At 32.3% G+C, this 22,827-nt stretch overlaps 1 protein-coding gene across 3 annotated transcripts in view; it reads right to left on the bottom strand.

Annotated features, from left to right (window-relative positions):
- Positions 1 to 22,827, bottom strand: part of LOC118183513 (transient-receptor-potential-like protein) — a 503,203-nt gene that overhangs the window by 239,501 nt on the left and 240,875 nt on the right. The gene's annotated exons all lie outside the window — the stretch shown is intronic.

Below are 22,827 nucleotides of genomic sequence, written 5' to 3'. Positions count from 1 at the left end.
TCTTCACATTAAAACCCATTAACAACTATCTCTATACACATGGAATAAGCAAGGTATGAACACACGCACACGTAATATACTCGTATATATATGTGTACTCGTGTATATATCTATATCTATATCTATACAAAGAGGGAGAGAGAGAGGGTGATTCGCTACCAGAACGACAAATTTTCAGGGTGTGTAGGGGGTACAGAGACGACTCGGAATCATACGGGAATGCAGAGTTACAAATGCTATAGTTGCGAGCCAGGGTGCGAAGAGGCATAGAAAAAAAAAACAGCAAAACATTAATAGGAAAGAAAACATATTATTGAAAGGTTGTACTACAACAGGTGTTCGAAATTACGACCAGAAATCGTCCGGCAGTCCTGACAGCGGTGCTTCGTGGAATTCCTTACGTTCTGGAAGATTCCTCCTGGAAGTCATGCGGTAGATGGAGCTGAACGGAAAGTTGCGTGAACAGCAATCCTGCTGGAAGTCATCATTTGCAATCCGTTTCCAGAGGTAAGTAGGTAGGTGACGGAGGACGGAGACGCCTGATGCATAACATAGGTAAACAGGCATGTGCTCCGCGTCCTCCTAGTGCTCGTGCGCTGTGTGCTTGATGCTACAATGAATCATTCACAGTTTCCCGCCACTGTTTTACTCTCAGACGAAGCCTGCTTTACGAGAGAAGGCGTGGTTAACATGCATAATTCGCATATATAGTCGTCTCACAGCACTATCTCCTCGAAAGTTTAACACAGATTCTTTATTAATATCTGGGCAAGGATTCTCAAGGATCATCTACTGGGAGCGTACCTTATGCCGAACGCCTCAATGGCTCAAATTACTTTGTTTTCCTACAGGATGTCCTCTCGGATTTAATGGAAATAATACTGGCCACTCTGCGCCAAAACATGCATGATGCATGCTTCAATGCATGATGGTGCACCAGCACATTTTGCGACTGTAGTGCGTAACCACGTCGATGCTACATATCTTGGGAGGTGGATCGGACGCGGCGAACCTGTTGCTTGGCTTCCATGCTCTTTCTATAAAACTATCTCATCTTCTTCTTTCTAATGTTGAACTATGATGTACTGTAATCCTGCTTTAAGTCAAATAAGTGTTTTTATACTTATTATTGGCCCCTTTTGTTTCAATCTACGTCATACCTTTCATAATTATTTTTTGCGATTTTCTCTCACTAACGTTGTTTAAGATCCTATGTTCTATGGCAATTTTTCATCCTCTTGATTGCTACTATCAACCCTCTGAATTTATCGGTAGAATTCGGAAACACCCTGTATGTACATTAGATGTACTGTACATGTAAATTAGAGTATTATATATAAATATAAGCTTTGCGGAATAAACATCGTTTGAGAGTCATGACATACTATCAAAAGTTTTAAATTTCTATAAGGATGTGAAACTCAGGAAAGAAATTCTGAAAATTAATACCCTCTGATGAGCTACTAAAACGTATTGTGCTAGAAAGGATAGGATTCATTTTCTCAAAAAGCCATTTACGAATTTAACCATTCACGAACGGTGCTTAGTGGTGCTTAGTGGGTGGATGGTAATCAGATTTTCACTGGTCTTTCGGCATAATTTCTTAATTAAGAAGAAAGCCGTTTCTATTACTGAATCACAGCTAGTGACAGCAAAAAATATTAGCTTAAAGTCATTCACGGCTAGAGAAGTTCCTAGTCTAGCCCTCTTGGGAAATATAGATTTACTGTTCATAGCTTCTAAATTCTGATGAAGGATTACATTCAAATAACAAACCAAAATACAAAAGAAACTTACGGAGACAACTTATAGCAGCATTTTATAAAACATGAAGTTTTAAATTGGATACTTTACTTCTAATATTTCTCTCAGATATCTGCAAAAGAATGCCTCTGAAAACAACTATCTACATGGATTTGCGCTATTGTTTTCCTGAGGATGATAAAATTAACTACTGCGAACAATAAAATAAATCAGTAAATAGAGGATTTCCGATGTAATATGACGACATTTTAGCATAATTTTCGATTTTTATTAAAAATTCCGATATTAACGTACCAACATAAAAAGAAAAAGACACATGAAATAAGGACTCTGTATAGTTCTGAACACAATTATCAAATACGAATTCGATCATAAAATAATACAGTAGGAGCTTCGAAAATAAGAGATCAGTTCACTAGGGTATCCTCAGTATTTCTTTTTGTATCTGCAAAATTCTTTTAGTGCCTTTTTAAACTAGTACTTAAATTATTTCCTGCTCTTTGGATATAATGAAAAATTTGGAGATTTCACTGATTACTTTCCAGTTTTATTCTACAATGTATAATGATTCGATATCTTATTTACTCATATAGAGTATAACTCTTTAACTAACTACCACTGATCAACAAAATTAGTGGATGACGCATTATCAGCAGAAAATTACAGAGTGTACTTAAGTTTAATAGACTAATACTTTAAATTTAATCGTAAACATTAACTAATTGCTTGTTGCTCTAAAATGTTTCAATGGATGTGTAAATTTAACTAATAGAAATTGCCATTGAGTTTATTCCTCGGTGTTTTATCAGTATTGTATTGCTGATGAACGGTTTTTGTTCCCTGCTCATGCTAAATCTGTCTTATTAACACCGTTTATTTGATTTGATAGTTATAACAAGATGATAACAAGGCGGGTAATAAGAAGCTTGAAAGTTGATAAAACTCAAAAAATTACTGAAGACGCTAGAGATTTGCAAAATGGGAAGACAAATGCAAAATTACAGAAACAATAGCTAGGATAAGATGATAAACGAAGCATTACTTCAAAGAGAAGGATTACTTGTGACCTGCTTGCCAAAATCGTCGACTGAATATCAAAGTTGGGCCACAGGCATCCTTGCCCGAATGCGATAGCATCATGCAAAGACTTTCCGTCGCCTCTATGGAAAAGAACTCTGCTGTAGTAGGCTATTGATTTGTTTAGTAATAAAGAATATTCAAGTCGAAATTAGATGTGGGCTCAGAATAAAGAGATTTGTGTCGAAGAAAAATGGTCCACTCTGCCAGTTCTATAATGATGAATTATCGATGGAATGCCTACCTACATAATCTATAAGTGACTGAGGAACACATAAAAACATTTCGCTTGTGAGCGATATGATTTAGAGGTATTTGGATTAGATAATGCATAAATATTGGCAATATTAATGATATCTAAGTAATCGGAAAGGATTAAAAAAGAACAGTAATATGCCCAGTAAAAACGGTTATTGTACTTTATTTCGCTGCAGTTAGAAATTTTTCTATTATTGTAACGAGCAAGCGTAACCAAAGAAAAGTAAAATGTATTACAAGCATGTTAGAAGGGGAAGATGTCAGATGCCTAGCCTAGTTAGCAAGTTAACTACATTACTGTAAATTACTAATTACTGGCGATGTAATTTAAAGTAACATTAAATTCAAGCTTAAACTTAGTAGCTTCATTAAACTTAGTAGCCAAAGCTTCATTAAAACTTCATTAAAATTAAAGCTTCATTCATTAAAATTAAAGCTTCATTAAAACTTAGTAGCCAAAGGCTACATAATTGCTTTTTCTCACCGGGGTAACAATTTAACTACAACTATAATGCAAAGCCGAATATACAATCTTATCTGAGCTAGCGAAACCTAGTAACGTGGCCTTGTGAGGCAGAAACACGCTCTGTCTTAGAATCAACCTCAGTCAACCTCAGTTTAAATACTCAGTCTAATTTTCATTCAGCCAGGAAATGGAAGGGAGAAGTGATAAAAAAGGGCGCAAAACATAAAATTACTCGCTAATGAAAAATAATAGTAACCTTACATGCTATTTTAGACAATAATAAAATAAACCGTTAGGTATTTGAAATGATACAAAAATTGTGGGGTATACAAAACAAAGGAATGCTTTTATTTAAAATGTAAGAATAGCAACATATTAGTAAACAAACCTTAGATTAAAAGTGACGGTTAGTTGAAAACCTGTTCTAGTTTTAAAACAAATGCAACACTATCTTACCATTGTAGTGAAAATTCACAGCCGAATTGATAAATAAATTAAAATTCTTAAACTAAAATAAGAGCAGAATTGACAAAAAAATAAGGCTTTAGAAATTTCATTTGCTACCTAGAATAACATTTTTTTTTAAAGTAATCATGTGGAGATTAGATTTCAAAGGCTTCACTCCCTGCTGTGATGGCACGAGAAGCCACTCTGAACTTATTGTTGAAAAACGTCTCTGTTGATGACATCCACAGTCTGTCAGATATTTTTACGCTATTTTATTAATAAAGACAATTTACATTTTTTATATAAAAAGTCTTGACATGAATAGGAACGGTGGTGGACGGAATAACGCTGATCGTATTTTGATGTGAATGAATCGACGTAAGCTACAAGTTTCCTTTTTTTAGACTTTTTTTTTTGGCCTTTTATTTTTTTCTTTGCCATCTTTCAGATTCTTGAACAGTTCTTAGACCATGAAAAAACGTATTATTTTTTTTTCAATATTTCTAACAAGGATGAAAAATTTTAAAGTAATATTGATTTCAACTTAATTATTATTCTGACATTTTAGAAACATAAATTTCTGTTTTGATTTTGTTTTAACAAAATACTTCAATTTTAGTAGTGAATAGAGATTTCAGGTTGAATATGGATTTCGATTCTGATTCAACCAACATCTACTTGCCTTTTTCTGAGGAGAAAGAAAAGAAAGGAAAGCCACAGATGTGTCAATAGAAATTTAAAAGTTCAGCAATTATTTTAAAAATAAATTTAATTATTCGCAGAAAATAGATTTACCAGTTAAAGTCACTAAAATGTAATAATTCCTTTTGTAATGAATAAATGCGTAAGTTATTTTCATTGCTTATGCTTTTTTACATTTGCAACTTCCAGAGACTTTCTGTTAAACTCAAGTTGTGTTCCTCAGTTTAAGCTGTTAAATACATCTCTTTTTCTCGTCATTGCTTATAACGGTGGAAATTTAGAACTGAAGTAAACCCACAGTCTTCTTAAATTATTCATTTTCTGATTGGGAAGTAATTAATTTTAGATAGGAATATAGGATCTTACGTTATTTTCTAACAGTTAATTTTTAGTTGGAAATAGCATTCCTTTAATCCCTTATTTTCCTACCTACGTTTTCCTGTTAGTAAGAGCTTTCAGTTTTATGCTTTATACAAAATAGGAAATAAACTACTATTTAAGATGAGGTCTGATCTATTTCAGTTAGAAGTGTTCTGACTTTCGTCCACGTTTTAACAAACGTAGACGAAAACTAGCAAGCTAGCAAGCTTGCTCGTTTTAACAAAAAAGCTAGCTAGTTTACGGCAGTGCTTATTACGTACCTGTTAGTCTAAGCCGGTAATTTTAGCTAAGAGCTAACTGGAAGTTAACAACTCTATGCAGCTTAGACTGCTTATTCTGCTTGTCATTAGTTTAGTTTAAGCATTCTATTTTTAATCTGAAGCCATAAGTGCTGGCTTCCTGCATGCCCAAAAGGATCCGTCAGTGAATATATTTGAGTTAAAATAAAAGGATATTTTAACCATTCTTTTGAGTTGGTACTAACACAACAAGAACTTAGTGAATAGTCGATACATAATTCTTCTAAGTTCTGGTAATCAAATAACTTTATTTTAGCTAGAACACGACAGTATAAAAGGGCTTATTTTCTTAATATTTTTTTACTTTCAGAGAATTAACTATGCTGCTAAGTTATGGAAATCGATATATTGTCATTAACCTCTGACAATGAACACGCATTTTTGAAAATTTACCTCACATTAAATTTTTACTTGTAATCTTACTGCAACTGTTTAAACAGACTTTGAGGACGTGCGCAGTTTGTTTTAATATTTGCTAAACATTTTAAGAAAGCTGGAATTCACTTTTAATGATTTCACTGAATACAATCATAAAAAATTTCGTTCCATGTAAATGAAAATGTGCTCTTCTAAAGCACATAGCACTAAAACAGAGCTGTACATTCGTAGGTAGCAGGTATTTTATTTTGTTTCCAAAACAATCAGAAGCGTATAAATTTTAGCCAGTTTTTCGAGTTTGAATGAATAAATTTCATTGAATAGCTGTTTATTGGTTTTTAGTGTACTTAAATGTAGTAGGTGCTCTTTCATATGAAGCACTAATGTTACACTGAAATTAATAAACAAGTGCATTATTTATCCTTTGCATCTACTATTTACCTGTCATATGTAACACATTATTTACGTGTATCAGCAACCAAGCTATATTTAAAAGTTAAAAACAATCAGTTTCGCATTTTGAGGGTTTTTAGTCTTGAATACAAAACTTATTCCATAAGTTAAAACATAAAAAAACTCTTAAAACTAAAAGAAACATCCTCATAATTAATTTTCATGATTAACAATGAAAAAATAATTACATTCATTTTCTGAATCCTAGTTATGGAATCTGTAAAGACTTTGTTTCATGTTTATGTAAGATTTAGTTTTCTTGAAAGCTTTACTGTACTTATTTTGAATAGTTTAATTGCGATATGACTGTTATTCATTGCAATACTTAAGTGCATATGACCCGGAACACATATAGTTCGACCCGTGTTTTAATCTTGCAAAATAGCTATTTGTATAGATCTTTTGTAGTTTTCTCCGCATGCAGCGTGAATAAGAATCTCGCAGAAAGTTTTCCAAAAAGGTATCCATTCATTTAATCAGATGGTCCTTACATGATTTGCATAATCAACTGAACAACTGATCAAAAGCGATAGTTATAGTAAGTTGACTATGTATATTAGAATTCTATATACTTTTTCTGTAATTTATAATTTTTAATGCAAAATTTATGCCTGAATTAAAAACAAACTAAAAATTAAAGAACAGCTTTGACAATAGGTATGCCCACCTAGTTGTGATTTTCATTGTTTTTAGCTCAATTTTCCGAAACATTGCGCTTTCCCCTAAATAAGTTTTGTTACCGGTACTCATTCAAATAAACGCTTAAAATCGTTGAAGAGCTGAACCATTCATAGAAATTCATGTAAGCTGGTATTTATGTTCAAATCTTCGTAAACGAGTTGACTAAAAGAGCAGTTTTGGGGTTTTTCTTCAGTAGTACGTGAATTTAAGTAAGTTTCTCTTAGGAAACTCTCAATAACGGTATCTCTTGCCTACGCAAATAGCCCAAGTATATTTTAAATGAATAAAATTTAATCTCTCTGTTTATTTTGTGCACTGGGGCTACAGTGAGATTTTGCTTTCCTTAATTTCGCAAATGTGCGCTCAGAACTATTGAACATCTTGGTTTTCTGATTAATCTTAAACGACTAAATTTAGGATTAAAGTTTTTTTCTTTTCGAATTTGTATTTAGCGTATCAAAAGAGTTCAGACTAATTCTTTTTAATTTGGACTCAGAAAAATCATGAACTACATTTTGACTTTATTTATTTATAATCAATTTTAATTATGAATATTGAGTTACAGTATTTTTATTGTGGGGTCTATCTTCACATTTTTTGGGAAACGTTCTGAAGATGGTATCTATATAGAAATTGCATTTTCTAAAAATCATTATTATTGAAAAGATTTTTCCACCTACGTCTCGTTCATAAATTCAGAATGCTTTAAAAATTCAGCACAAAAACTGACTGTATAAAAAAGAACATAAAATAAACTTTCGTACAGACATTTTCCTTTAATTTTATTTTGATTTGGAATGTAGCAATATCTCCAGCAATTAATGCTTGCATAGTAATTCTTTAATTAGTATCAAAGCAGAACTGAAGTAAGAGCATATAATAGGAAATAATAGCAAAAAATATATATTAAATAGGAAGAGGAAGACGACAATGTAAAATTAAAATCTGAGCAAGAGCAATCTAATAAGTGATATTATTTTGCCCCTGAAGAAAATGGACTTGTGGCTAATTGCTCTCGAAATAGGTAGAGGTTTTTCAAAATCTACGTCAGAACAAGATTGCTTTTCTTTTTTTTTTGTTCAGTCTTAAAATCTATTAGCTATATTCTTAGATTAAAATATGTAGATACATTATCCCCTTCACAAAAAAAGTGATTAGTGTTTAAACGTGTGTTAGGAAAAACAACATTGTTAATTATCCATAAGATCATACTATTAGTGTGTTGATACATGTAGGGTAATAATTTCATAGCTGCTTGCATTTCTGTGAATTTAGGAGGATTTTCTGAAATTTCAAGAATTCCCAACTTTTCTATAAATACTTTACAAATCCGTAAAATTCAGTATTTTCTCATTTTTATGTAAACTTTTGGTTATTTTTCGTAAAGTAACTTATACACTGCTTTTCGTGGAAATTTGTATAAAAGAAAATAAGCAATAAGAAATATGAGCCCCAAATCCAAACCCATTACACTGAATATTAAACAAATGAAGAAGCTCAATGTAAAAAAAAATATTGATAAATAAGTCATAAAATTTTATGGACTGCAGTTTAGTTAGAATTTTACCAAAGTATTGCTTTTCTTGAATACAGTAGAGGTTGAAGTGTTTCAGGCAGAATTGGAGTATTAATCGAAAGAAGAGATGTGAGTCTTGGAGTAGGGTTTCCAACACCTCTAAAATGAACGGAGTGGAGGCTACGTCATTCACGAGACTGCTAGGCTGGAAATAATCGGAAGCGTCTGGTAAATCCAAACCGACAAGTCATTAGCGCAAACAATAATTTTAGACTTTGGAAATGGAAAGTTATAGATTTTAACCCAACAATTCTATATTTCTAAAGACTATTTATTTCCTTCAGTTTGTAGAGAGATTAGGATTTTTTGATGCTGGGAGACATGAAAAATGAGCAATGTCCTCGCCGGGACTCGAACCACTGACCTCTCGAATGCGCGTCGAGAGTGCTGACCGCTAAACCTAGAAGGCATGCTAAGAAGGTGGGAAAATTCGGGTATGTCTGTTTATCTTACAGTTTAAAGAGCTGTAGTTTTGTTTTATATAAGCCAAACACCATGGAATGAAATTTCGGCTTTTCGTTTTATGTAACTGAGAACTTGATATATGATTGAAAGGTTTAAAGGAAACACGTAAATCCAAAGCCATGAAAATTTAACAAAATTTCACAGTTTGTCTCGCCATCGCCTTTCTTACCCTTCTTTACTATAAAATTACTATCCTAACATGTTCATTGTTAATACATGTGAAAGAGGTTGATATTGTTTGTAATAGATACAGGAAATCAACATATATAACATATAATTACGAAATTGAAGCTATTTGTGTGACAAAAATGACATGGGATTTATAACAATGATTTAATAAATGTGCTTGGGAGAAGTAATAATAAAATTCAAAGAACCGCCTAAAGTCAAATATAAAATTTTATCACGATAGTACTAAGTCTATACTATTATGCTTCTTTCGGCTGTTAGAGGAATCTGTAGAACTTACAGTAACTTAAATATATGCCTTTAAATATAATCTTAACGAAATTCTTGACGAGTTATTGAACAACTTTTGTCTTAAGTCGACGATCTGAGTATCTGTGAGGCCATTAATCTCAGCTTGTCTTTGTTAAGAAAGCAGTTAAAGTTTAAGATGATGCGCCTAATTTGTTTTCAATAAGGGAAGATAAATTACTAACAAATTGCTCCTTATTTTCAATACCTTTCCTCCGAAAGGTCCGCAGAGCAAACCGCTTTGCCTCTGGTGCCTTAAGTTACCATATGGACTTCTAAAGGAAACACATCGCACTTTGTTATGATTCGCCTCAAGATCTGGAAGTTTTCCCATCTGAAACTGTGAGAGATTGCTTGGTTTCGCGAGAGGGCCTTCAAGGTATACAACTAAGTTAAGGGATCGGGTTCCAAATTTCATTTTCTTTATTTCACTTCATTATGAAAAGCATGTTATGAAGTTATGCAATTGAGGTCTAAAGAAAGTGAATAAACTTATTATGTTATATAAGAATATTTCTCGACTTCTAACTAGATGCAGTTATAAATTTAAGATAGAGTTAGAATTAAAAATTAAAAACTTTAACGTTTATGAAACAATAATAAATTACAAAAAATCTACAATACATATACGTACGTATAGAAAGAGGGAAAGAGCTATGATGGTTATATATGCATGAAAAATCTGTGCAATATATATATATATATATATGTAATGTTTTCAGTTATTCCAACACATCGTGGGCGAATGGTCAGGCTATTCCATTACACGTTCTGGCAGATGGTTGACGAAGCTGGGATGATTGAAGTACGGAGAAAAATGACGACTCAGGACTTTTCACTTTTAACAGCAAGCATATCTTTATTTTAATTTACAGCAGATGACTTTTTCCAGATGAAGTTAATCAAATAAATTATTCAGTAATTGAACTATTAGATACGACTGACTTTAAACTTTAATACGTCATAACGTTCTAACAAAGAAAGAGGAGCATAGCGGAAGCGTTAGCAGAACGAAGGCGAGAAGGCATCTGTGTAGGAGACTTAGACTTAGACTTAGACTCTATAATTGACCGAACTATTGCGAAGAGCAATGTTGCCGGTTCCAGAATTAATGCCCAAGGGCACTTAACATAAAGAAATCAGGACGTGGAGGAAAACTCAGATGAGAAAACGGATATAAGGGGAAGAAGAGAAGTACCAAAAGGAGCAAGACAATCCAATCGGACAAGTTCGCAAAACGTGACGAACGATCGTAACTTTCAAGGAGGACCCAAGACAATGTAAATCATTGACAACAATATGAGAAGATACACTACAGCAATAGTTCCAATGACAAATTCAAATACTCAATCAGTTGTGCTAAATAAAACACAATACAAAACAACTATACAACACAATTTAAATACTATTATTCAACTCTGTGTAGGGACGCAGCATTTATATGAAAGGTTATGTAACAGAGTAGCTTCTAGAAAAATGTAGAAAAACTCATGACGCAGCATTTATATGAGGAGGTTATGTAATAGGTGCGAATGTTCTAGAAGGTAATGGTCTAAGCGGAGATGCTGAATTGCAGAAAATTAATTAAAGGTTGCTGGTTCGCAAAGAGCAAAGTCATCGTATTTTTTTTTATATTTTACACACACACACATATATATATATATATATGTTTATAAGCTAAGAATGTGCGCACATGAACGCACTCACACAACAATTTTAATATTGCTTCAAAAAGAAAAGGACTCTTTGGTGTCCATTAACAAAGGTGTATCTAATAGAATGACTGATTTTTAGCATGCGTTAATAGATTAAGGCGAAGTATCTCAAGGGCTATCTCCCTAGAGAGATTAATGTCATCGTCGAGGACTTGATAAGTCTTATTTACGTTTCACATGGGAAAAAACACGAAAACATCCATGCAGTCAACTCATTCGCCGTGGTTTAAGCCCAGTTGGGACGCACTGTCTGTGTGCAGCCACAATACCACTGGGCTATCGGTGAGCCTATTCTTAGCAGAGCTAATGTTTTATGTAATAATATATATATACAGAGAGAGAAGTAAATCACAACATGCTTAAAATATATTAATTTGACTCTTTAAGTAGCATTTAATAAATTCATGTATTGTGTATTACACACATTTCGAATTATGGAATATTGTTCTTTATGCAATAACGGTATGCAATGTCATCATACATGTTGAAGATAGCTCAATAAACCAGTTTAATCATATTTGCATTTAAAAAGTAAAAAAAAATTCGACATGTTTAACAACTGCATCAAATAAGGCAGAAAAAATTATTTATAAAAACACTGGAACTCCCTTCCTTCTGCACTTATGTTACCTTACAGAACTATTCTATCAGCCACATTCCACCTCATTTGTTTTGAAAATTGGCAACGTTCATAGATTAATTTGCTTTTAATCAGTTAAGAAAAGAATAGTCCATTATTTAATATTTATTATTAAATTTAAGAAGCTGTTTTTCGTGCACTTATCTCAAAGAAGAGCTAATATTTCATGCCATATTAGCTCATGAATTTGAATGATTTCGCTTTTTAAACTTTTTTGTTAAAGCTTAATTCTACATACAGAAAACAAAATAATCAATTGTGGGGGACGAAATTATAAGTAGCTTTCTATAATTATGTTATACTTAATAAAGGAATTTTTCAGTTTGTCAAAAAATATGAAATAAATTCATTTGCTTATAGCAAATTAAATCCAGTTCTTATTGAGTAGTTAGCAAGAAAAAAACGATATTTCAATTATGGTTCCAGTCTTAAAGCCTACATTATAGACACATATGTTAGTGACACTCTTTTCTTTAAATCTCAACGCTTTGAGTTTGCTTGGTTGAAGCATTCTCTTCAAAATCACAATGATAGTGTTTCTCACGTCTTTAAAAAATAGTGAAACATTTTCCTTTTCCCTTTAGATGGAAAATTTTACTTTTTTTATGCTGAAAGAAAGATCTGGAATCCATTTTAAATTCATATGTAAAAATGAAATAATATGAAGGAATTCCCTTATTATTTGAATTGTCGATTATTGAACATTTATTGTAAAGGAGGGAAAAGATGCAACTGTTCTTCAGCTTAAGAAGAAAATAAAGTCTCATTTGGAGTTTTTAAATTTTTCTTTAGAGAAAAATATCAGTGAAAGTTTGATCCTAAAGAAAAACAACTGCATTCAGAAGTCTACGTTTTATGAATAAAAGAATGTTTCCGAAATTTATAAATTTGATTAAGTTTCAGAGCTTAGTGTTTTAAGGTTTTTACATAGCTCTTTGACTATGACCAGTCCAAAAAAAGGTGAAAAAATACTTTTACTTCTTTCTCAACTTGGACAAAATCTTCGAAGACAATACATTAATTTGCTGGCTTCTGTGGTGAATACAAAGGTTGCTATTGAAAATAATTTGGCTCATTCAAATGGAAGAGAAAAATACCTAGGTAAAATTAAAATTAAGCCAAAAAAGGGTCCTTAATTTGGCGCAATTGCATGAAACTTTCTCTTTTTCAGAAGCAAAAAATATTTTTATCCTGGAGAAAAATATCTCTAAATTTATCGACAATTTCAACTTTTTTGTGGTGTCTCTATTGTTAGAAAGCAATGAGGAAATGTCTTTAGGTCAAATATTTGCCTAAAGGGTATGATTCGCATTCTAAGACTGAAGTTATAGGGAGAAAAAATTAAACTTTTGTGAATTTCGGAAAAACATTATTCCTGACACAGTTAGTAATAGGTAGAACGAAAGATCTGTTAAGCTGAGTTTGCAGTATATGTGAAGATGTATCAGCTGTTTTGACTTAATAGATAATAGTAAAAGATATTTTTGCTCCTGAACAAGAAGGGCCTGGATCTGATTGTCCCCAAAATCAACAGAGTTTTATTCAAAATTTACTGTAAAGGATGGTTGCTTCCTTCGTTTACTTTTCATTTGGCCAACTTATGTTTTATAATAAATGTATAATTTCATATATATGAATAATATATATGATTCATTTTTGGTATTTCAGAATAAATTTATTTCATATTTATGAATAAATGCATTTCAGATATATGAATAAATGCATTGCTATATATAAAAGTATTAAGATTCTATGCTTCAAGAAGTTTGTGCTTTTGTTCAAAATGCTAGGAAATATTAATGAAAAATAACCTTTCTTGATATTAGCAGTTCCTTTTTGACTGTGTAGTACAGTTTAAATATTTTATATTAAACTATGGTTAATAAGCCGTAAACAAATTTAATTAAGATCGGATGAAATATGGCCTACTTAAAATAAATTTTCAAACAAAAGTAAACATTTTTTAACATTAAATTTGATTTTCTACTGTGCTATCAAACTTTAGTAACACATATTTCTAGTAAAATCTATTACGAAATACAGTATTTTTGCATGTATGCCGAAATCATTTCACATGGTTTATTACTAAGAAACTAATGAACATTCATTCCCACAATACTGATGCGCATGAGTCTCCGTATATAGCTGTTACTTCACACACACACAGAATAAAAAAAGCATTCTGTCGTAGGCAGAGTTAAACATCCTATATACTAAGTTCATTATTCGTGCCAAGGAACTTGCTGTACGTAAGAACATGTTTCGGTGCAAATAAATTTATTAGATAACTCACAGATAAATGAACTAAGTTTGCCATCAACCCCAAAAGCTGATGAAAAGTAAAGAAAACACTCAGTTAACACCCTAGATATAAATGAAAAAACATCTTGTCGTTTGTCAGGTGCTCTCTTGTTTCGTTTTTTGCTTGTTGACGAGCCTTTTTATTTTTACTTCTATCATACGGTGTTTTCCCGCTCACCAGATGTCTGTATCTTTTCTTCAATAGTTTACTCAATTTTTTCATCGGAAACCTTACGAAAATGATAGCACTTTGTTTTTTCGTAGTATGTTCTCCGATGACTCTTTTACTTCTTTTCATCCTTGCGAAATATTTATTATCGGTTTCAGAAAGTTAGGCTATTATCCTGATACACACCTGAAAACTAAGCTTATGACAAATTAAAAACTCAAAACGTAACGGATCTTCTTTGACATTAGAAGATATTTGTGAACTTTATGTGGTATCAACCAAATTGCCTTCACTTAGAGCTAGAAAATATTTTTTGACTGTGCGTTTATGGCTGCTTTAAGGACTGCGTATTTTGCTTTATTCTCTAGTTTCTATACGTTTGATTTGCCTACTGTCATTTTTTTATTTACGACTAAAATAATGATAATAATATTCTTATAAAATATAGCTGGTGTACTGCTTATAAAATGTATTACTGTGCGATCTATTTATCTATTTGTTTTCAACTAATAATTCATTTTCTACTTACCTACACTTTTCATGCCAGAATGTAAATGAGACAGCGAGCGTTTATTCAGATTAAGGCAGAAAGAAGTGCTATTAAGCAAGAGTTTTGGAAGTTAGTTTTAGAGCGTGTCTGTCTATTCCAGGCCACGTTTGTGCCGTGATTAAGTTACTTGATTTAGCGGCGTTTAGTGTTTCTAGCCATCGGCTTTGTCTCGCGTATTTTTTACAAATCAGAGCCTTGGATGTGCATTAAATTATCCTGTGAGCCGTTACGCTAATCTACCGCATTTTGAATTTGTTCATCGTTCCATTTTTCTGTTAAGCCAGAAGTACTTGGCTTGTGTAAACCCAAATTGGGTAACTGTTTAGTTGTGTTCGAATAAAAGAGTCTTATATACCCTTCGTTTGACTTTTGTTTTGTTCCACAGGCTAGAAGATAATTATTCAATAGCACTTTTAAAGTCTGTAGTGTATGCTCCCTAACAGAAATAGACTTATTTGTAAAGCAGTTGACTTATTTGCAAAGCATTATTTAAAAGCAAATTAGCCAGCTATTTTCGAAAATACGGGCTTTGAAATTTTGAAATCATTGTGTAGGATTTCACATTAGCTCAGACTAATATTGGTAACTTTGCGGTATTTCATTTGAGTTGAACTAAAAGCTTAGTTCTTCATCTTGCCTTTATCGTTTCGACAAATACTTGCTCAATCTAGAGATCTATGCGGATGTACGTGGAAAGTGGCATAGTATAAATTAAGAGAAAGAATCATAACCAATGACTTGTATTAAATGGACGGTTGGCTGTCTAACGCTGTCGCTCTTGTCTTGCATCCAGAAAGCTATTGAGCTCGACTGAGATAAATTTCAGGACAAATGGAAAACACCTATTGATTTAGATTAGGTTGTTCGACTTAAACATGTTGTAGCTTCAAGCACTTGCATTATATCCAGATGAATTGAAAGTTCCAGTTAATTGATGTACAGTCAAAGAGATGTATTTATTTGTTTCATAATATTTAAACACAGCACTCTTTACTTGCTTATTTGTTTGTGTTTTTGCAGTTAGTTTCCGGTACAGGTGATAATTCGCATCATAGCTTTAAGGTAATATTGAGAGATGAGAATTTCATTTAGGTATTTAAATTGAAAGACCCCTCAATTTTTGCAACTTATTAATTGTTCTATTTTTTTGTGGAGAGTTTTTTAAATCGTATTTCAAATATAGATCGTAAACCACGAAGGAGGTAACTTAAAGCAATGCAAAGTAAATTTTTACCGAAACTTTGATAGCTTGATTGATAAACAGAAATTTAAGAGTTAAATTAGGTGTCTTAGCTTTATCTTAACACATGAATCGAGTCTCTCGAGGCTCTTCTGTCATCTAAATGTAGCGTTACCGTACGTTGTTCAACAGAGTCTGATTTTTTGGCTGCACAGCCACCTCGAGAAGATCTATTGGATTTACTGAATCGAACCAAGGCGTTAGTTTCACGAACCGAAAATAAAAAAAAAGATATTGCGTTATTAGTGAACCTTTAACTGCTGTGAGCGGTTTGAGAGGCCGCTGAGGATTTTCTAACCGTCGTTTCCATCCCTAAAAACGGAGAATGGTCCCTGTCCTTTCTTCTACCTTCCCAAAAAGGTGTCTGGGAGACCGCTCAAAGCAGACGCGTACCACGTTTAGTGACGATAGACGTTATTTATTGGATGCTTGGTTTTCGTAAAAGTGATAAATATGGGTTCAGATTTTACAAAAAAAAGTTCCATATATCTCACACAAAAAGAAATCGAATATCTTGTCAATATTTTTGACGTAGAATACTCTGATTCTGAAGAATCATGTAGTATTCACAGCGAAAGCAAACGTTTCTGCAGATGAATATCATAATTTTTTTTAATGACTGTGAACAAATGATAATTTTTATGGAAAAATGCACTTCAGATGGAGCAAAAAAGAACCAAGTTGGGCGATACGAACACCGAAACATAACATAATAGTTCTGCTCCCTGGTCTGAAGCATCCTGAAAAAATAGGCTCTAGAGCAGAGCCCGAAGATACTTGGAATTTATGTTCATACATATTGTTCCAGTCATATCCTAATGCTACAAAACTGTAAAGAAAAAATTTTTATCCTTTTATTAGCTAATCAATTTATTAAACCGCATCTGAAAGTTGGGATAACTTCTCCTTTTTTGCCAAGGGAACTGAAGATAACAATTAGAAGAATCCTTGGACAGAAGGAAATTAAGAGAATGGATTTATCAAATCAATAAGAAAAATTAGAAGAAAGAAAAGCACGTGGTCTGTGCCCACCTTGTAAGGAGAGAAAAACAGCATACAAATGCTTGGAATGCAAGGAACCAGTGCGTCTTACGTGCTCTCAAAAAATATGTTTTGACTGTGTATCATCTTATGATTCATCCTTGTAAACATAGATATATTAATTCTATTATTTATTAAAAATTTAATTCACTTTTGTAGAATTATGGTTTAATTGACAGTAATACTTAATAAAGTCACATATTTTCATGCATGTTTAATAAAATCTTTGTTCTTTAAAAACTTTGTTCCTTAAAACGAAGAAAATACTCATACCTTTATATGAATTTAACTGCGTAAAATCAAATGATTTATGTTTAAAATATATTAATTTAAATGAATTAGAATTCCATAAATATGCATAAAGTATCTATAACATTCCTTAAAAAAACAAAAAACAAAAAGTATGTATTTTACGCGTTTCTTTAAAGCAGACCGCTCACACTAATTACGGCGAAAAAAATTCTCACAGCAGTTAAAGCTAAAAACTATCATGCTTGTTAATGCCACCTGCAGCAGAGAAGCATTGCCTCATAGTCCGCTTCTCTAAGACCTGAAATAGAAACGCCGAATGAAATTCATAGACATAAAACAATTTTCATCTACTTGGAACATTGTAAACATTTATAGCAGATCAACGTTTCTGTTCCACTAAAGTAGCCTAACCGATCATCCGTAATTGACCATACTAGCTAGAAAACTGGTTTCGATTATTGAAATCTACTAAATCTGGTGGCACATCGCAAGAAATGTTTCGAGTTTCTCAGTTCTAATGCTGAAACTTGGCTAAGACGTATGATTTCATTGCACATATATTTGTTTTGTCTACCTATAACTATTCTGATTCTTATGTTGAAATCGTATAGCTAAGACATATGGTTACTTTGTATCTGTTATGAAATTTTCGAAAATCGAATATAAATAAAATAAAATAAAATCGCCTTTTCCTTAAACATGGATTTACATGCGATGTTAACGAATCTTTAATATATTCAGATTTTGAGAATGACAGGAAAGTGTCTTTTGTCAAGTTTCTTAAGAATATGTCAACAAAGACAGTTTTCCGAAACTATATAGCTATCAAGTTCTTTATCACAATAGTTACATCTGTTTATACAGCATATAAAAGGTTTTATTCCCCTACTGTAGAAAGGATGTGAATACAAATCAATTTTCAAATATCATGTGTTAATTTAAAAATATTTTATCCAGTTTTTTTATCCTTTTATATTAAAAATATTTTATCCAGAATAGATTTTACTGGATGAATTGTAGATTTTTTTTGCTTTCATCAAAAGGAAAGGAATTTATCATTAAAAGATTATTAAGATGGTGATCGATCAAGCGGAAGTAAAAATTCGACAGCTAATTGCGCAGCTTCAATTTAAAGCGATGATTTGTAAACTCATTTCTCAGTGACATTCAGCATCTACGAATTACATATCATGGTTAAGTTCATTTTACATAAATTTATTTCCGAAATCATGACGTAAAAGCAACATTTTCATTAGTAAAAGAAATGAAGGGGAAAATAAGAGTTCGGTGAATACAATTCAATGTTTTTTATTACCTTGAATTTTGGCTTTTTATTTCAGTGTGACTTTATGGAACTTTAAATATGAGTAAATTAGTCTTCAAATTTTAAAGCTTTGAGCTCTGAAACGCTTAATTTTAGAAATTGATGACTCATATGTTTAAATACACTGGCCTCTAAAATTAGGAAGTAAACAACTTTTCCTTTATAGCATTATAAAAAAAAAGATAAAAGCACGAATAGGATTGAAATTAAAGGCGATAATACATATTGAAAAAAACCTTTACATAATTAATTATGAACACTAATTAAAAATGGTTACTTAATATTAAAGCTTAGATTGTATTGCCATATGTTGAAATTTTGGTTTATAAAAGTCTCTTATCAGGTATTTAAATTTTATACTCAAATCATCATGCACGATAACTCAGAGATACAATATATGTAATTCATTAAGATGTCCACCAAGCAGCTAGATGGAAATGACTCACTGAAACTGCAGCAAGGTTAAATGCTAGTCGTAATATTATCATCTGGCTATAGAAACAGGTCCTTAGCCAGGCTGTAGTTTAAAGAAAGACAAAATCATGTCCATTACTTATAAAGCTTTCCAGTTTACCTTTTGTTACTATTAGGGAGGATAGAAGAAAGAGTCGCAGCTACATCTTTCATTGCCACCGATGATGCCGTCGCAATAGAAAGACAGAGTTTCCTTAGTCTCCACCTAAGGAAAACGCTTATAACATTTCATTGATCGAGGAATTTTAATTATTAGTTCTGGTTTAAGGCCTAAACGCTTGACCAAATTATCACGCGAACAGCTGAGGGATGCGCAGCCTTCCGAAATCCTCCTAACCAGCTTTTTACACTATTCTTGCAAAATTAAAAGGGGTAATTGGTTGTTATTCTTAGAGTTTGGCTTCCGTTTATCTATCCTACAGACAATACAGCGTATTTTTGTTTGCTTAGATTTTTTGGAAGCATCTTGTCAAAAACTTGATGTGATAATCAAAATCGTAAAAAAACAACCTTATATTTAGCGTAGGTATAATGAAACACTCAATCGATTTCGAGGGCAGCTAAAGGTCCCTCCTCATCAGGAGAAAGAAATACATAGAAAGAAGAAAATAGGAATCACAGAAACACGTGGTGCTTATCAGCACTGCACGTGGTTATAACTAGATTTTTAATCAGAGTTGCACTGGCCGCCTACTTTTACTGAGCCAGGCTGTCTGATCAAGTATAAAGAAATATTAGCGAAGTTAAAATAGGGAGCGAGGGGCAAATGCACATTACGCTCAAAATCTGAACTTCAAATAATGGAAAGCAACCACTGAACGGATTTTTATACCCTCTGGTAGTACCAAACGCGAGGAGGTAACGCCATCTATCGGCAAAAATAATTGAATTAAGACAGTAGAATTTTAAAGGCATTAGGAAGGACTGGATTGGACTTCAAATCATTAACTAAACTTTCTAAATCTTTGTGAATGTGAAAAGCCTCAAGAAAATCCAATTCGCCTATGGAAGAAGCCTTTTGGATGATTTTTGCAGACCCAAAATCAAAATTATGGTTAAAAGTCCAGCTATGATACGCTATTGAAGACTTGTTAATTTCCCCTTTTTTGACATAAGATTCATGTTCCTTGATACGAAACTTCAACGCTCTTTTTGTTTGGCCAATATATCTTAAACCACACTGACATGATATACTATAAATTCCCCAAGAATTCAAGACAGAAAAGCAATCTTTTAGAATCGAAGGGTGAATTTTATTAATAGGGGAGAAACCGACTTGAAAATTGAATTTCTGGAGAATCCGTGCAATTTTATAGCTAACAGAAGGATAAAATGGAAGCACGACAAGGTCATTGATATTATTTCTAACAGTGGAATGTCTTCTTTGATGGGAATATGAAAATTTTTTGACGGCTTTATCAATAATCACGGGAGAAAATCCACGGTCAATCGCAACTGCTCTCAAATAATTAAGTTCATTGGTAAGCAAAGATTCAGAGGAACAAACTTTTAGCGCGCGGAAAACATAATAGTAAAAAGAAGCCATTTTTTGCTTAACAGGGTGGCATGACTTGGCATGGGGTGGTAAACAAACTGCAAAGGGTTTACGGTTCACAGTGGTGCTAAAATCGGTTTCATTGCGGATTATAAGAATATCGAGGAAGGGGAGGGAATTGTTGGATTCAATTTCAAGAGTGAATTGGATGGCTGGATCAATTGAATTCATAATAGATTCATAATTTCTGTGATTCCTATTTTCTTCTTTCTATGTATTTCTTTCTCCTGATGAGGAGGGACCTTTAGCTGCCCTCGAAATCGATTGAGTGTTTCATTATACCTATGCTAAATATAAGGTTGTTTTTTTACGATTTTGATTGTCACATTAGCGTGTTTCTCTTCTAGTCTACTTGATGTGATGTTATTTGACATTTTCAAATCTTCAGACCTTAGTATTAAGCTAACGGAAAGGGGTGAAGAATACCATGAAATTTTTACCATTATAAATCTTCCACGAAATTTCTGTCGTATACTGCTGTATATTGTATGCCTATACAGTATAGCCGTGCCCCCAGCATTTAAAGAGTTAATACTCATTTCTAAAATAAGGCATGATATAAGAAGCACATAGGTACACTTCTCACTCCGATATAACATATTCTCATATTAAACGAATGAGATACAAATAATGATCGAAGAGAAAGACGGAAAAGTGAATTAGTTCAGCAATTTATTAGTTCAGCATTATGACTTGAAACAAGAATTTAAGGAAAATGACTGTAAACCTTTTTCTAAGCGTTGTTATATTAGTCTTTTTAGTCATTCTGATTTTATCAGTTTATTCTTACGATGACAAACCCACGTTTTATATGACAGAAAAGCAGTACCATAACTTTTATGATGAGAAGGGTGATTTTAGTTTCAGCGCGAGCATTTTATGAAGAACTTCCGTTTTAATGTCTTCAAATGCTTGTGTAAGCAACAGCTGGGACTTCTGTTGTGACAAAAGCACATTAATAAAATCGAATAATGAGACGATATAACGTTCCTTCGTAGAGCTCTAGGATGAGAGCACTTTAGCATTTACTATGATTTTACGTGTAAAGTCTCTTAAAATGCATGCTCTTACGAAATGAAGATTTAAATGTTAGAGAAACAGGAATGAGATTTCCCAAGAATGCCTTTTAAATATAATATTAGAATTTTTGTGTCTTACATGTTTCCAGTCAATTGTGATAACAGTTAGAATTCTGTAAAAGATACAGCTTCAACGCACTCATATTTTATTTCCTATTAATATGTATTAAATTGCAATTTTATACCAAAGCTGGAGGGATTTATCTAACCACCGTACACACATGCTGAAAACAATTAGATTAAGATAAAACGTTCAGTCTAGTTTGATAAGTCACATCTAAAAGTTACTCAAGTACGTTATAGTGCTCGAAGAATATCATTTAACTAGTTTTTCCTTTAAGAATATGCATTTCCTTCTTATTGGATAGATAGTAATCTTTTTCGAAACTTAAAATAATATTATGCGATGTTGAAGTATAAATGCAGTTGTATCTGATAAAGTGTTAAATGAACACTAAATCGATCCTTATGTACTAAGGAAGTTAACAACATCAATCAAAATACCCGACGTGTTAATAATTGTTGTCAAAACCACACGGTGCAGCCAACTACAAATATTGATCATTTGCATAAGAATGCAAATTTAGAGGCCAATTAAGGCAAATTGTCCAATCAAAACGGAATAGTTTATTTACCTATTAATATTCAGTATTGAATAAAAACACATGGAATTTTTTAGTAATTGTAGTTAGTTCTAATACATTATTTGAATTCACAAAAGAAGGGAAAAAATATTTTGCTACATTAAGTTTAACCGGAAGATATTAAAAATCGTTATCTAGTGTAATAAAATAAATCTGCTTCGTGTAAATGATTAAAAAGAAAATAATTTTATTGCTATGAAATTAAAGATTTCATATCGTGGTTTCTGTACATATATATATACATATATATATTGTTTTAATACAATATATATAGAAACATGTATAAGTAAACAGTTTAATTAATCGTAATAAATTGCTTAATACTTGCTCAAAAGCTTCAAAATAATGAAATAATAATTTACATACTAATGAATTATTTAGTATATTATCTCCTTTGATAAAGTTAGTTAGAATTCTAT

This window comes from Stegodyphus dumicola, chromosome X2 (genome assembly GCF_044657685.1).
Source record: "Stegodyphus dumicola isolate Sdum_Otavi_A_Nest chromosome X2, ASM4465768v1".
Taxonomy (NCBI): domain Eukaryota; kingdom Metazoa; phylum Arthropoda; class Arachnida; order Araneae; family Eresidae; genus Stegodyphus; species Stegodyphus dumicola.
This window is presented reverse-complemented; position numbering and strand designations above follow the sequence as displayed.